This window comes from Amyelois transitella, chromosome 3, assembly GCF_032362555.1.
Source record: "Amyelois transitella isolate CPQ chromosome 3, ilAmyTran1.1, whole genome shotgun sequence".
Lineage (NCBI taxonomy): Eukaryota > Metazoa > Arthropoda > Insecta > Lepidoptera > Pyralidae > Amyelois > Amyelois transitella.
In genome coordinates, this window is record NC_083506.1 from 13,516,021 (window position 1) to 13,531,920 (window position 15,900).

General features: G+C 36.2%; 1 protein-coding gene across 1 annotated transcript in view; it reads right to left on the minus strand.

Annotated features, from left to right (window-relative positions):
• The window catches only part of LOC106136730 (cell adhesion molecule Dscam2), a 196,817-nt gene that overhangs the window by 85,025 nt on the left and 95,892 nt on the right, over nt 1-15,900 (minus strand). The gene's annotated exons all lie outside the window — the stretch shown is intronic.

Below are 15,900 nucleotides of genomic sequence, written 5' to 3' on the forward strand. Positions count from 1 at the left end.
TAATGTCATTAGTTGTTCAAGTTCACGCGTTTCGACTCCGGCTAGTGTCGACTACACATGCAAACTTCATTAATAACAACCTAATCTGACCGTTAACCCTTTTTGACCCTAAACAAGGCTGTAACTTTGAGCATTCCGGCAGGGGACGGGTTAAACTATAAGCATAGCGTATAATTCTATTTTATCATCCTTTTATGTTTTAAGTTAAAATTTGAAGGTTCTTGATATATTCTTGATATGTGTGTTATGTCATAATAATCATTTCTTATAACTTATTATTTGTAAAACTTTTATGAAAAGGTGATAACGCAAAAAGACATCGTACAAACTTTGTAAATAGGTGGCGAAACACAATAAGTTACGATAAGCGATTATCTATGGTTCAACTTTTAGGTTAGACAAAAAAGTGTAAATTTTGTCTTCCGTCGATGACTTGAGACAAGTCCAAACATGCCTTTGATACGCCAATATGCATGCGCGACATGCTTTAGGAGACGCAAATTGTAATTTACCCTGGGTTTCATGGCGTACCTTCAGATGGTCATGCGCGCCTGCCGCCTCTTACACAAATCCGTAACGATAATTCGCCTAAAACAATTTACACTGCCGGCTCTGTATAAAACATCCATTAAAACGCTCGATAAAACTAATCAGTAAGCAGTGCCGTGTGGTTCCCGGCACCAATACAAAAAGAATAGGACCACTCCATCTCTTGCCCATGGATGTCGTAAAAGGCGACTAAGGGGTAGGCTTATTAACTTGAGATTCTTCTTTTAGGCGATGGGCTAGCAACCTGTCACTATTTGAATCTCAATCCTATCTTAAAGCCAAATAGCTGAACGTGGCCTATCAGTCTTTACAAGACTGTAGGCTCTGTCTACCCCGCAAGGGATGAAGACGTGATTATATGTATGTATATGTATGTATGTAAAAGTAATCATCGTACTCTGAAACGGATGTAAGATTCGTCAGAATCTATTTTGCAAGGGGTAAGTTGGTGAATGTTGTGGAATTTGAGCGAATAGTTTGCGAGAATTTAATATTTAATTTGATTGGACGGGTCATACTCGTATAGCTGAAGGCTCCGGGTCTTAATTGAATTTCAGCGGAAACCATCCACAACACGGTAAATATGAAAAGGGTTCATCAGCAATACATTTTCAGTATTATCGCAATTTTCTACGTAGAAGAATATGATATTAAATGAAATGATTTATTGCAATATTTATTTTTGACATACATACCTTATTTTATTTTGTGTACCTTTGAAAATTTCCTGCATTCATGCATATAATCACGTCTGTATCCTTTGCGAGGTATACAGAGCCTTTTCTTGAAAATACTGCTGGGCAACGTCCAGCTGTTTGGCGTACTGATAGAATTGAGAAAATTATGAAGTGTGGTTCCCGGCATAAGTATTAAAAAAAAGAATAGCATCATTCCATTTTTTCCCATAGATGTGGTAAAAGGCGACTACAAGATATGCTTATATTCTTGGGATTCCTCTTTTACGCGATGGGCTAGCAACCTGTCACTATATTTGAATTCTCAATTTTATCATGCCGTGTGGTTCCCGGCACTATTACAAAAAAGAATAGGACCACTCCATCTCTTTCCCATGGATGTCGTAAAAGGCGACTAAGGGATAGGCTTATAAACTTAGGATTCCTCTTTTAGGCGATGGGCTAGCAACCTGTCACTATTTGAATCTCGGTTCTATCATTAAGCCAAATAGCTGAACGTGGCCATTCAGTCTTTTCAAGACTGTTGGCTCTGTCTACCCCGCAAGGGATATAGACGTGATCATATGTATGTATGTATGTATGTATTTTATCATTAAGCCAAACAGCTGAACGTGACCTTTCAGTTTTTTAAGACTGTTGGCTCTGTCTACCCTGCAAGGGATATAGAAGTGACTGTATGTATATTTATAAATTCTTAACACTTAACATAAATAACATACAAACATACATACCATCACGCCTGATTCCCATTGGGGTAGGAAGAGTCTTTCGTTTTCCACTTGCTACGATCCTTACAGACCTCTCCCGCTTCATAAATAAATGACTATTAATTGCCATTTGCATACATTAATAAATAAACTATCCTTAACTTGCAACTACACGTCCCGTTTCCAACATTCCCTGCAAGAAAGCGCTTCTTTTTGCGAAGTTCCCTGGTTCAGTCATTAAGAAATACTTAAGAGCTTTTAAGCTGCTGTCACTCCTCATGACCAGAGCTTTCAGTCTTAAGTTTAAGAATGACGGGAACTTCGGCGACAGTTTAATTGGATATTGTGGACTGGATGTCTGAGAGTTAAATTTGGATTTAGACAACGATAAATATGAGCTGATCTGGAAATTAATTAACAAATTGTTGTAGATATTTGAGTTAAAATATTTGAGATATTCTAAATTACAGCTTTTCAGGTAATATCGCCTAAGAGTAGACTACACTGACAATCTCTTTTAAAAAGAATAGCTTCTGCGCGAGGTTTTGCTCTCGTGGGAAATTCTTGAAAAAGAAGCATATGTTACTCCAGAATGTCAGAATATTATTTTCTGACGATTTGTGCAGGAATGTGGTGCATTATTTATTATTTATATTTATTTTTTTATTTTTTATTATATTATTTATTACATATATATTCCTGCAGAAATCGTTAGAAAAAATATTATATATATATATATATACTAGCGACCCGCCCCGGCTTCGCACGGATGCACAGCCGATACTAAATATATCTCTATTAGAACTAACTAAAGGACTGCCCGCAAAGCGGCTAACTAAGTCTTGCTCCCGGCAAAAGTGTCACTTCTGCCTGCAGTCCCGGGCCGTGCAGCAGAAATCGTAACATTTCAATTTCACCACAACTTCAAAACCAAACGTCCAATTTTAATCATTCAAAGACCAAATATTATCTACATAAACTGTACTTATTGATAAAATTATTTATTTTGATAAGGATTAATAGCATGAGTAAAAAAAAACGCGTTTAAATGTAGACCAAAAAAAATTCAATATTTTTAAATAAAAATGTGGTTGTTGTACCTCACTCGACATAGATAGGTATAGTGTGTCGCGGACTTTTTTGTAGATATTTATAAGATCTACAATTAATTAAAACATTTTATGGTTCTATCTTTTGAAGTTTAGGCAGCGTACGCAAAATAAGTAAAGTTTTGGTTGATTTTTTTTCAGTTTGTGTCCGAAAAATCCAAATATATTACGGAACCCTATTTTTTACAAAATAAAATATAGTCTATGTTACTCGTGGATAATGTAGCTTTCGAATGGTGAAAGAATTTTTAAAATCGGTCCAGTAGTTTTTGAGCCTATTCATTACAACCAAACAAACAAACAAACAAAGTTTTCCTCTTTATAATATTAGTGTAGATATATAGTAGGTAGTACATTGGGAAGAAATCTATTTCCATCAAAATTAAAAGTGTATACGACATAACATCTCTCTTATGACTCGCTATAAATAAGTCATAAAATCACTAACGCATCAAATCACGTGCCAACATACACACCACTTTTACAACGGCCATCTTGGATAATAACAATTTATGGGGTAATCCAATAACAATTTAGGTTGACCGACATTGTAAAAGGGAGTTGGAAAAATGCAAGACTAGGCACAAGATACTGTGAAGTTAAATATTAAATATAAATGAAGGACACTAACTGAAATATCAATGCGCAGCTCAAACAGCTGGGAGCAACGGTGTTAACATACATATATTCACGTCTGTAACATTTGCGGGGTAGACAGAGCCAACAGTCTTGAAAAGACTGATATGCCACGTTCACTTGTTTGGTTGAATGATAGAATTGAGATTCAAATAGTGACAGGTTGCTAGCCCATTGCCTAAAAGAAGAATCCCAAGTTTATAAGGCTATCTCTTAGTCGCCTTTTACGACATCCATGGGAAAGAGATGGGGTAGTCCTATTCTTTTTTTTTCAACTAGTGCCGGGAACCACACGGCACTGTTGAACACACACAAGCACAGCTATGTTAAATTTGCTATTTAAGTTTCCTATGTTATAATAACATGCAACAGGCTTAAAAAAAAAGGATGCACGTCAAGTCATGTGGAGAAGAAGATTAAAAGCAAATTGACTAATCTATACATCTATACTAATATTATAAAGCTGAAGAGTTTGTTTTGTTTGTTTATTTGTTTGTTTGTTTAAACGCGCTAATCTCAGAAACTACTGAACCGATTTGAATAATTCTTTCACTGTTAGATAGTTTATTTATCGAGGAAGGCTATAGGCTACATTTTATCCCGGATTTCCTACGGAAAACGTCAACAATGCAGGTGAAAGTTGAATGAGTCGGCCATCTGCGAGCTTTCCACGCGAACGCTGCGCAAACCAACAAAGATATAGTAAAACAATGTACTAAAGATGTGAAGTACTCATTTTTTGCCACAAAAAAGTCCGCGAGAGCATATATCTATCTCTTAAGGTTTACTTACAATAACCACTTTTATGTTCATCTTTTAAGATTATTTTTTCATTATAAACATAAGTTATTTTAAAACCAATTTTCTTTAATTCAGTATTAATCCTTATCCAAATAAATATGTTTATTACTTTCGGCTTTTCATGTAGACTAAAATTGCCATTTACAGTATATAAATCAGACGAATAGGTTTTGAGATATAGTCGTTATAAGCAATTTGCAGTTCTTTGTAATACGCGACCGCCTGACTGAATTCCACGCGGGCGAAGTCGCGGGCACAGCTAGTATATAATAAAACAATAAAAATATTTTGTCTGTACATTTAGTATTTTTGACTGAAATGGATAGAGAATTTTTTTTTACATTTTTTGTCTGTCTGTTTGTATCTAACTGTATGATCAAGATTCAACTCGAAATATAAACAGCTAGTCAAATAATATACAAGGATAGTGTGAATATTTACGTTGAAAGAGGACAGCCAAGCCGTCATCATGTGTGCATAACGTACAATAAATACGCCATTTTTAAATATCAAATTTTAATCTCATCCATAAATTTGCAACTCGCAAACTGGCAACATTTTGCGGTGACATATTCATTTCGTGGAGTATCGAGATAGGTTCCCGCTGCACAAAAGGCCGAAGATGTAATTCCGTGCATGAGTGCGTATCCCGTGGGATTGCCCGCCTCAATTTCATAAGAATATGCAATAACTTCCCTCAGGGAGATTCTCTGCGGTCATGTAAAATAATATTTTAGCTAGTGAGGGTAGATGACATACATACATATGTATATTCACGTCTATATGCCCTGAAGGGTCGACTGAGCCAACAGTCTTAAAAAGACTGATTGGCCACATTCAGCTGTTTGGTTTAATGGTAGAATTGAGTATCGTATCTCGTAATTAATTTAATTTTCTTATTTTTCTTTCAGAAGTGTCTGCTAAGTTTTTTTTTTAATTTGTTACTCTAGCCGATTATTAAGTTTGCTCCATTCACATTTATGTAAATGTTTAGGGTAAAATTTGATCTGACCGTTCGCTGTAATAAGCTATCTTTAGTTTTTGTACTGCTCAACCCTAACAGTTGCTATTTCTCAATATTTATATTTCTTTTCGTCTTATTCATTCACTAATACCACCTGTCTCATTCTCTGCGTTTATTTTATAATTACGTTAGAGAACACCCGCGGCTACGCTCCCGTAAAACGAAAAATCTCACTGGAAAATACTTTCTTAGTGGACGTCTAAGTTAATCCTAGTTAAAATTAACCTTTTGCCAAAATTGATCTTTATTGGCTCAGTCGTTTTTGAAATTTCGGCATCAATAAATATATAACTTAGTAGCTATATGAGTAAATAAAATTTTCGACACAAGAATTCCACACGTATAATATTAAGGTTATTTCCGCGCGGCTCGCACCCGATTCCCGTGGGTGGAGCGTTCCAAAGGACATTTTAATGAGTGCACCATTGAAGGAAGACTCATACAAAATTCAAGTGTGGATCCTCTAATTATGGCTCCAGGGCTCATTTGCGGTAAAGGATTGCGTTTTAGTTTCATTTCTAAATTTTAATTTATACGTCAGCAGACGGGTTTATTTTTTTGTTTTTTCGTGCAGTTAATTTATTTCAGGATTTTTTGGAATTTATAACCAAACTTTGTTTCAACGAGTACGATTGTAGAGGTAGGAAATTCAACACACGAAGCGTATAGTTGATGTATTTCTTTTCATAAAAACATACTTTAAATAATTAATTATAGTTTTAAAATGTATTTATCAAATTAAATACTTTTCATACATAGATACTTATCCATTCCCACTTGCCACTATCCCTGTATTCTTCTACATACTACTATATTTATATTCTCATTTCATGCAAGGTTATCAATATAGAGTACTGTAGTCCTGACTTTTTGCCAGGACGTTCCCGATTTCATTTAAGTATCCTATTAACATTATTTTTGTATATACTTACTTCTAAATATAAGATTCCTCCAATACGACCGGTAATAAGTCTAGCGCCTTTGGGAACCTTTTTGATCTGTTCTAGCGCTGCGTTCACACTGTTCTTGAAAAGACTAAATGGCCACGTTCATCGTCGTCATCGTGTTATCAATTGCATGTAATTTACGTGATAATTTACTCAATATCAATTTGGCATATTTTCTCTTTTTAATTCTTCACTAACATTTATCTATAAACCGTTTATATATCCCTTGCGGGGTGGACAGAGCCAGCAGTCGTGAACAGACCGATAGGCCACGTTTAGCTGTTTGATTTAATGATAGAATTGAGATTTAAATAGTGTCAGGTTGCTAGGCCATCGCCTAAAAGAAGTATCCCAAGGTTGTAAGCCTATCCCTTAGTCGCCTCATACGACATCCATGGGGAAGAGATTTAGTGGTCCTAATCTTTTTTTATTGGTGCCGGGAACCACACGACTTGAACATACCCAAGTTATATTTATCGGGGAAGAGAGATACTTAATATACTGAGTAGAACATACGATCATCGTTAAATCTAAGCTATCACTAATAAAGTGCTACCGCTAACAGTCGAGCAGACATCCCGTGGTGCAGTGCATCAAATTAATTCGTAATTACGCACCCGCCGCGCCCCGGGCTCTTCCGCCTCGCCGCGCTTTACTGAAAACTGGTTTGATGAACATGTACAAATTTTGTTTATGTTATACTAGAGGCCGCCCGCGACTTCGTCCGCATGGAAACCCTATCAATCCCGCGGGAACTCTGGGATAAAAAGTAGCCTATGTGTTATTCTGGGTCTTCAGCTACCTACATACCAAATTTCATGGTAATCGGTTCAGTAGTTTTTGCGTGAAAGAGTAACAAACATCCATACAAACTTTCGCCTTTATAATAGTAGTAGGATAGGTACCTGAAAGCTGGTTTGATGAACATGTACAAATTTTGTTTATGTTATATAGGTACTAGCTGTGCTCGCGATTTCGTCCGCGTGGAATAGTTATTTTGGGCATCATTGAAGCCCTCAAGAATGAATTATTTTCCCCTTTTATCACATTTTCCATTATTTCTTCGCTGTTAGAAGTTGCAGCGTGATGATATATAGCCTGAAGCCTTCCTCGATAAATGGTCTATTCAACACAAAAAAATTTCAAGTCGAACCAGTGGTTCCTGTTTTAGCGCGTTCAAACAAACAAACAAACTCTTCAGCTTTGTAATATTAGTATAGATTTCAACCCTTGAGTCTCGTAAACTTTTGAAATGTATTCGTTAGTTTAGCTGAGAATTAAAAAGTTATACAACAAATTAATGCCGAAATGATTACTTTAGTAGGTTCTTATTGAAGAATAAGTAACACTTTTTCAACATAAGTGTTACTTATTCTTCAATAAAGCTGTGTTTAATTTTATATGGTGTAACTGCCTGTTCACTAATTTTATCAACAAAACAACATTTTGAGGCAATTTGTAGCTGTCACACAAAACTTATAAACTTCGGAATTATTTCTGAAATATCTTAACCAACAAATTCAACTTTTTATTACATTAACAGGATATTTTTTGGGCGACCTCTCCAAAATTGCGTGCTATTTCAACCGTCCCAAACTCAGTTATTCCAGGTTTCTTGCTTGAGCATACCGACCGTAAACAAAACATTCCAGCAGAAAATACCAGAATTATCCTCCATTCTAGCAGAAATAAAATCTTTATAAATAGAATATCTGAATCTGACAATGGTTTAATTTCTAAGTTGGTGAAATCAGACACTTATAAAAAATTGTTTTTTTTATTTTTATTACGAACTATATACAGCTTAGGATTTGAAACTTCTTGTATTTTTCTCCTCATACATATTTTTGTGGCACGTACTTTCCAGCAATTTTGAATTATTATCAACTCGATCTCTCTCCCGTGAATATTGTTAGCATTTTAATGTATTGCAAAGCCAAAACAATGCAAAGCCGTGTAAAGTTTTTCTCAGCAATTTTTGTTATACAAAAAAAAACTCAGAATGACAGTTATTTTATCTGTTGGGATTTCGAAAAACCCTCAATTTGCTAATAACGGAAGAATGAATCACTGAACCAAAACATAAATACTCGTGTGATGATCCAGTTGCTTTTCGGCTCATTTTGACAACAAAACAAGTTTTGATACGAGACAGCGAAAGGGTTATGTTGCAACAGCCGTGTATGCGGGTGCACAAAGCTACAGCCCACCGTGGTGGAACAATAGGTATGCAGATAGGATACATACATACATACATAAATATAAATATATAAATTTATAGGTACGGGTCAAATTACACTGATTGAGTTAGCCTCGAAGTAAGTTCGAGATACTAACTCAACGATACTATATTTTATAATAAATACTTATACAGATAGACATCCAAGACCCAGGCCAATCAGAAAAAGTACTTTTCTCATCATGCCCTGACCGGGATTTGAACCCGGGACCTCCGATGTCACAGACAAGCGCACCACCGCTGCGCCACAGAGGCCGTCATACATACATACATACCATCACGCCTGTTTCCCATTGGGGTAGGCAGAAAGAGATGTTAGGAGTACGCGTAATCGTCGAATATGCATGAAAAGAGTAATGAGTGTAGAGGAAGCGGGAAAAGTCTGTAAGGATCGTAGCAAGTGGAAATCCAGTCTCTGCCCAAATAGAAAACGTTTCAGACAAAACCGTATAATTGATGACTAACTGAGATGTCACTCTGCAAAGTTTATAATGTGGTGTTCTTTAACAGTGACCTGAAGACACTGTAGTGAGAGCGATGATTGTGAAAGGGAAGATTTTCCGCCAGGCTAGGTGTTATGCCTGGGGAACCGCGGCTCCGATGATGTTGTGCCGGAGGGTGTATATATTACTCAAATCTATGCAATCTTGTGCTTACGCGATTTAGAATTTTCGCTTTTATGATATGATGATGATACATACATATACATACATATGTTCACGTCTATATCCCTTGCGGGGTAGACAGAGCCAACAGTCTTGAAAGGACTGAATGGCCATGTTCAGCTATTTGGCTTAATGATAGAATTGAGATTCAAATAGTGACAGGTTGCTAGCCCATCGCCTAAAAAAGAATCCCAAGTTTGTAAGCCTATCCCTTAGTCGCCTTTTACGACATCCATGGGAAAGAGATGGAGTAATCCTATTCTTTTTTGTATCGATACCGGGAACCACACGGCATGATGATGATAGAGTTATAAAATCACTTAAAATATGACCAAAAAATCACAAATAATTAAATCGACGCAAGATCTGCAAACATTACCTCTTATTCGAGACAGTGGTGTAAAATACACATTACCGTAAATTTATCTTGACAATAATAGTAAATTACCAGCTCCAAAATGTCCAGAACATTCGTTTCATCGCCGGAAGCAGTGAATTGTGCGATACACGGACACACAGACATGCAGTATATTATTATATGTGTACATTCCGCCCCGAACGAAATTATCGCTGGATCGTTGGGCGCTGTCGGCTGTTATATGAGGCTGGTAATATATTAATGGAATTAAAGATAAATGATGTTATTATTCTTGATCATTACTTTTATTTAAGTGAAATAAGTGTTTATTAAGTGGAATGGTATTTGTTCTTGTTTAAGAGGAACAATTATTAGAAAACCTAAACTAGGTATGTCTTTAGGCTTATAAACTTGGGATTTTTCTTTTAGGCGACAGGCTAGAAATTTGTCACTATTTGAATCTCAATTCTATCATTAAGTCAAACAGCTGAACGTGGCCTATCAGTCTTTTTAAGACTGTTGGCTCTGTCTACCCCGCAAGGGATATAGGCGTGATTATATGTATGTATGTAAGTAGGTATGTCTTTATTCGCCATTGATAGATAGAATGATAACCGATGCGCTTACGATGATCAAATAGAGTGGGGAATTCAAGCAACTTTTCTTATATGGTATGGTATATAAACCATATAAGTACTCGTATAGTTGCTATTGCCATATAAGAATAGTTAATACTAAAGGCCGCCCACGATTTCATCCGCATGGAAACCCTATGATTCCCGCGGGAACTCCGGGATAAGAAGTAGCCTGTATATTACTCTGGGTCTTCAGCTACCTACATACCAAATTTCATCGTAATCGGTTCAGTAGATTTTGCGTGAAAGAGTAACAAACATCTAGATATATTCACAAACTTTCGCATTTATAATACAAGTATTAGTAGGATATATGCTATGGTGAATGGACGCTCCACACTTGAATGTTTCCTCTTCTGACAATAAATTGGAATTCATTGGAAATGGTCATAACCCCAGCTAGGATCTGTCTTAATGGATACCAAATCATATACTGCTATTAATAAGTCTCACACGTCAAATACACCTGACTAAAATTCTGGTAATTTTTTCTTACATACATACATACATATGGTCACGTCTATATCCCTTGTAGGGCAGACAGAGTCAACAGTCTTGAAAAGACTGACCGGCCACGTTCAACTATTTGGCTTAATGATAGAATTGAGATCCAAATAGTGACAGCTTGCTAGCCCATCGCCAAAAAAAGGGAATCCCAAGTTTGTAAGCCTATCCATTTTTTCTTCTGAAATTGAATTATACAAAGCGTATACAAGTTTTAATTCTAATAGTTTTTAAAAATAAGATAACTATAAATTCTTCAAAGCAAATATTAAGCGATTACATTCATCTATTTTGTTGCAAAGGAAATGCGAAACATGTCTCTGTGTAGACTCCACACAGCAGCCTCCCTGCAATACTTAGACGACAAACAATGTAAGTGCGGCGCGCGGACAAACTGAGTTACTAGTGACGTCATTAGCATTGCTAACGGCCGCTATAGGAAATATGCCGAAAATAATAAGATATTTGCGCTGGTAAAGAAAAGATGATGCACGCTCAAAACAGACTGTCATTTGATTTTCTTATTTTAAATTACAAAATGTCTGTCTTTTACAAAGGAGTTCGGAACACTCTAAGGAGTTCGTAACAGCCGCTCACCGTTCTTAATATAACAACTGACTATAAATAAACTAGTTGTGAACCGCGACTTTGGAGTGCTAGAAATATGCGTGTCTACGAACGGACACGGACAAGGCTTATTAATACCGGTATTTTTGAGAATTTTTGCCGTGTGGTTCACGGCACTAATAAATAGAACGACTTCATCTCTTTCCCATGGATGTCGTAAGAGACGATTAAGGGATAGGAATAAAAACTTAGTATTCTTCTTTAGGCGATGGGCTAGCAACCTGCCACTATTTGAATCTCAATTCTATCATCAAGCCAAACAGCTGAATGAGGCCTTTCAGTTTTTAAATGACTGTTAGCTCTGTCTACCCCGCAAGGGATTTAGACGTGACTAAATATATGTATGTATTTTCGGGAAACCGGTACCATTGGCCCTGATGTGATACCGATACCAGATGTAGTACCTATACTGTCGTTACCGGTACCTATTATTTTACGGTCAGTTTCGGTACTATACCGGTAATAATCAAATATTCGTGTCAAGGTAAATAGAAATAGTTAGTCTCTTGTCTACGTTACCGCCAAAGAGACGCGATGGGTTGATCAAACATTCTTTTGTAAGCACTAAAAATAGATTTTCTTACACCGAAAGTTCATCTATGCAATATAATTAATGGAGAAACATCGTCGTTATTCCCGGAATGTTGCGAGTAACCTCCGGCGGGGCGAGAGGGTACTCGATAACCCGAGAATTTGGCATATGCGAATAACAAGATAACTTGCCAGATATGCTTTAGAGTAACCTAGTTATTATGGTTATATCGATTTTTATATAATTTATGTGGTTACCTATAACTAGCGACTGAGCCTAGCTAGTGTACATACATATGGTCACGTCTATATCCCTTGCGGGGTAGACAGATCCATAGTCTTGAAAAGACTGAATGGCCACGTTCAGCTATTTGGCTTAATGATAGAATTGAGATTAAAATAGTGTCAGGTTGCTAGCCCATCGCCTAAAAGAGGAATCATAAGTTTATAAGCCTATCACTTAGTCGCCTTTTACTATACCCATAGGAAAGAAATGTAGTGGTCTTATTCTTTTTTGTAATGGTGCCGGGAACCACACGGCACTTCACTTCCCACGTAAATATTTGAAATAATATATTAAAAAAGAAGTTATGTTGCATGTATATGCACAAAATAAAAATTACGTGGGGTGCAAACCCAGAATGACCAAACAGATTACCGGGAATGTGAGTGAGGGTACCCCTGCTCCCGGCTCCAAAGCGGTAGGCGATGGCACCGTGTGGTTATAATGGGTTCAAGTCCAAAACACGGCCGGCTTCCCGTATCCGGACGGGTAAATGGAGGTCTTTTCACACGTTTAACAAATGGTACACATATATCTAGTGAACACTGGGCTTCACAGCATTACAACCAAGGAACGAGTTATGTGCCGTGTGGTTCCCGGCACCAATACAAAAAAGAATAGGACCACTCCATCTCTTTCCCATGGATGTAGTAAAAGGCGACTAAGGGATAGGCTTACAAAGTTGGGATTCTTTTTTAGGCGATGGGCTTGCAAACTGTCACTATTTGAATCTCAATTCTATCTTAAAGCCAAATAGCTGAACGTGGCATATCAGTCTTTACAAGACTGTTGGCTCTGTCTACCCCGCAAGGGATATAGACGTGATTATATGTATGTATGTACATATGTAGGCTAGCGAACCCTGGGCTTCACAGCATTACAACCAAGGAACGAGTTATGACGAGAATGTGGTTTACAAATACATATACATCAGAACAAGTCCATATAAAAGATATTCTTAATAAAGCACAATAAATAAAGAGCGAGCGAAAGGCGTTCCGTACGCAAACTAAAACTTTTAATTAACTTGCCGGAACAATGGAACTAATGACTTTAGTTGCTAGTTCCCAATTGAAAATAAATGTAGCAAGTTCTGATTAATTATCGTAAGTTTACGGGACGGACGGGATTGAGAAAAGAGGTTGGTCTTAACGCTCATTACGTTCACATTACGAACCATTTGACAATTCATCAAATTTCAACAACGTTACCTTGTAACGGCAAGCATAACATAATATTTTACATACATACATACATATAATCACGTCTATATCCCTTTCGGGGTAGACAGAGCCTACAGTCTTGTAAATACTGATAGGCCACGTTCAGCTATTTGGCTTTAAAATAGGATTGAGATTCAAATAGTGACAGGTTGCTAGCCCATCGCCTACAAGAAGAATCCCAAGTTTATAAGCCTACCCCTTAGTCGGCTTTTACGACATCCATGGGAAAGAGATTTTGATATATATTTTTTTATTTTGTTAGAAGTTCGCGATTGTCCACGATTGTGTTCGCGATTGTGCGACCATCAATATCAACAAAAGAGATACAATATGATGATCCTTACGATTTTTTACAATTTTATCTACACATTTTACAATTTCATCCCAACTGGACTAGAGCTAATCATGTTAGTTAATCACAGTAACAAAATTAGTGCGACCATCAATAATTCCTACGATAAGACACAAGTTGGCCACTCCGGGGGGCAGAGACGAAGTTATAATCCTCGCTCACGGCTCCACCGCGGATTAACGAGATCACAGAATTAGCACTTTAAGGTTATGTAAGTTCGTATCTTTGAATCTCAAATCTTTAAGCGATCCGACTAAATGTGGTATCTGATTCTTCTGAATTTTATAATACAACATCAGCCTTAACCCTAAATAACTTGGTTGCCTGGAAGGTAATGAATAATGCGGCAAGAGTTTTCTTTGTACCTTCGCATTGGTATAAGTTTAACTATAAGTTATTTTTGTTATAATTTTTGTGCAATAAAGGTTTTTCTATCTATCTAAATAATGCTGAATCGCGCTGCAATGATAAATGTGATGGATTTGAATAAAGCAAATAATAAAAATACTGAAATTGTGATGTAAACTTATTGTGATGTTGAATACCATACAATACAATGCAATGCAATACAATACCTCTATATTGCACCACAATAAATTACAGCAAATTCACGATCATGTATTAAAAACTTTCCATAAATGTTGTTCGTTAACGTAATTTTTTAATCATTGAAACTTGATCGTCTAACTCAGTTGATTGATTGTCAAATGAGTTAGACATATGGTTATCATTAAAAAAAGTTATTAGACAAAATAACGTAACTTATATTAACTTATTATTGTTCTTTTCACCCAATTTGACGTAGTGATTTATTTCTTTTATAATTATGTAATATTTCTTGTAACTGTTTAAATTTCTATGTATTAAGATATTACAAACAAACAAACAGAACTGTGGTATCTATATTTAATTTTCTTGCTAAAGACAAAAGGTATAATTTTAATAACTACTAGTCATCTGGAAATTTGTATTAATCTCATAACTCTTTTATTAATAACTTCACAATAAACAGCTCTTCTGTGATCTTATTATTTAGTAGTATTAGCTCAGCTTTAGCTCAGTTCATAACAGTATTTACCAAACTTTGTAGCTTTCGGTATCTAGACTTCTTATCTAATACATTGTCTTCAGTTGTCGAGAAAATACTACTCGTACAAATATTACAAATTTCTTCTACGGAGCTCGCTCCGTAATAGAAATTTATAATATTTGTTTTTTTTTAAGCTATAAGCTATAAATTTTCTGTCACCATTAAAATCTTAGTAAGTGTGAATAATATATTTAGATTATTGTTATTAAATCAGATCAACAAAGTAAGTCTTAAATATTAATTTGAATTTTTTTAAAATTTCATAAAAAAAATATATTTGGAAAAAAAACCGAAACATACGCCGTGGCATAGAAATTACATACATACATATAACGTCTACATTCCTTGCCAGTTAGACAGAGCCAATAATCTTGAAAAGACTGAAAGGACACGTTCAGCTGTATGGTTTTATGATGAAATTGAGTTTCAAATAGTGACAGGTAGCTAGCCCATCGCCTAAAAGAAGAATCCTAAGTTTATAAGACTATCCCTTAGTCTCCTTTTACGACATCCATGGGAAAGAGATTAAGTGTTCCTATTCTTTTTCCTATTGGCGCCGAGAGCCACACGGCACTTACCATCAGAATTTCATAAAACTATAACCACATACGGTCACTTTATTGGTTCATTCACGACTCTCAAATTGGCAAACTTCCCCGCAAGGGAATTTTAATGTTAATATGCGTCTGCGTCATACAAATAACGACCAAAGTTCCTTGTTGCTTGTTCAGAGTTGGCAACGTAAACACGGTTGGTAAATACGGGGTACTGTTAGGAGTTGGAGAGGGCTCTTGTGCTGGAGTGTCACAATATGAGACGTTGTTGCAGATGCGAAATTGAATATTTCCCCTTTTATGTGTGATCATTAGTCCGTCAAGTATTTTCGAAATACGTACCTTCGGCTTTTATTCAAAGAAATTTTTGG